The sequence below is a fragment of the Mytilus edulis genome, chromosome 7 (genome assembly GCF_963676685.1).
Source record: "Mytilus edulis chromosome 7, xbMytEdul2.2, whole genome shotgun sequence".
Taxonomy (NCBI): domain Eukaryota; kingdom Metazoa; phylum Mollusca; class Bivalvia; order Mytilida; family Mytilidae; genus Mytilus; species Mytilus edulis.
The window spans coordinates 76,400,624-76,403,100 of NC_092350.1; positions in this window are offsets into that span (position 1 = coordinate 76,400,624).

Consider the following 2,477-nt stretch of genomic DNA (forward strand, 5'->3'; position numbering starts at 1 on the left):
GCGTGTAGTCATAAATACTACATACTTGCGCGACGCCTTTTACTTTTACTGAAAACTGCGCAGACTATGAAATGTTTTTAAAGGTGGAAAATGTTCTATGATAGATATCATTTTGTCAGACACTTTTCTTTTTTTTTATTTGATTCTTATAATATGCCAAAAAAATCTGTATATTTGATAGAGTTTAACATTAAATTGTGCGTTTTACTCTTAACAGACGTATAGCCAAACCGATTAACAGACCAATCTCCCATATAGCCGCATACTCAATATAGATTAACCGACCAATCTCTCGGTTAACCGAGTGTCGGCCGTGATTTAGTTTTAAATAGTCCTCGAAAATGATGAACAGGGAAGACCTGGTTGTACCTGAAAAATCTCTGTGTAGTGATATTGGACATGTTTCTATATATATGATATTTTAAAAAGTGACTGAGCTCAACCATTTGTATTGTTTCGAAAAGAAGGGGACCATAGAATAAACATGTTGTGTAAAAACTATGGAGCTTTTACTTGTGTTCAAAGTATTAAATTTTCAAAGAGCTTATTTGTGTTAAAAAAAAAGGATTTTTACCACGAAGAGCCACATCACGAAATGATTTTCGGGATATACTAATTAACGGAAACATGAATCTCACTTCGTACCCCGAAAATTTAACAACATCTGTGAAAAAGTCTCAGCTTCGACACAATCATCATACATATCCAAGTTTACGATATGGACTGAGCTACAGGGGGAAAAACGCTACCATTACCGCCTATGGGTAATCAATTAAGGATATTGACCCATATGAGGAAATTATTGTTTAATCCTAAGGTAAATTTCATAAGATTTCAATATGTGTTTAACTGTATGCCGGGTATTAGTGACACGTCACTGACTTGAAGTATAAGCTGGCTCTTTCACTTGAACATCGTTAACTTACTATCTACTGGCATATCTATATTTTCATATGCAAACACATGACAAAAATGACAACTATGTCCATTTGGGTTGCCCATCCAATTTTATCAATATAAACAGAACTATATTAGAAAACAACTGCATGGCATACAAGTGGTATGATTAGCTAGCTATGAAACCAGCTTTGATTCACTATTATTTTCTTCAGACATGCATGTACCACGTCAGGAATACGGCAGTTGTTTTTCAATTGTTCCGTTGATTGACAGCATTTAATTTTGTTAGCCTAGATTTCATGGACTTCCTCTTTTTGTTTTGCCTTGGAGTTTTTTGTTATATGCTTCCATGTCATTGTGTCTTTCTCCCCTCTTATGACCTTGTCGTCCTCGTCAAGCTGTTTACATTAAGAACTGTTCTCAATAATCTTGATGATAGCCCTCGATAGTTCCATCTCTAAACCTCTAAATCGTCCTGTTTCTGCCTGATTTTCCAACCAATGTACTTTAGCTAACCAATCTGGTTTAGTTGTGGCCTGCTTTGATGTAGTGACATAATCTTGCAGGTACTTCGGTGGTTTTCGATTTCTCTGAGGTCTAGCAAGTGTGGTATGTTCTGGTATGTGACGTGGTGGTGTAGGTAAGTATCTACGTCTTCTTTCCCTAACTGGTTGTACTCTTGTAGTTTCATCATGTGTGGGTTCATCTGCCATTTCATCTAGAGATGGATCCTCCGTCAACGCACTGCCATTATCTAATTCTAAAGCGTCAGCTTCAATATTCTGACCAGTCGCTGCAGGTTCAACATCCTCTGTTCCAGGGTTAGGTTCTTCAGCAATTACTATGTCTGAAGGTAAAGCGTCCTCTACTAAACCATTAACCTGGCTACTACCAACGGCATCAAGATCGTCACCCGTGTCGCTGATAGTTACATCGTCTACCCTAGGTCTTTCCACCATATCTACTTCACTGTCAGTGTTGCTAGGTGTACTCCTCCCTGTCTCTATTATCCAATACCCCTGCTTCGACTCCTCATCTGATTCCGATGCAGACATCTTTTCAATGCTGTTCCCAACAGACTTCGTCGGTGGTCGTCCAAACCTCAGCGGTTTACGCCTCTGTCTAGGTGCAGGAGCTATCTCAGACTCAACAGTCTTTGGCAGAAATCCAATTGGAAGTAGAAGATTGCGATGAAGTGTCTTCTTCCTTCCAGTTCCGTTTTCTTTCTTGACCTCATACACAGGTATCTCTTTGTTAGGCTGATTAACAATCTGGTATGGATCTTCTTCCCACTTGTCAGCTAGCTTATGTTTCCCGTCGAAGGCCAAGATCTTTACTAGGACTCTATCGCCGGTTTGTAAGATGGCTGATCTAGCTTTCTTGTTGTAGTTGTATTTCTGTCTATCTTTCCCTATTCTCGAGTGTTTTGTTGCCAACTCGTATGCCTCTTTCAATCTTTTCTGTACAGTTTCAATGTACTTCGTAACTGGTTGCTTCTGTTCATTACCAGGAAGGTTGAAGGCGATGTCAATCGGTAATCTTGGTTCTCTACCAAACATAAGGAAGTACGGCGAGTA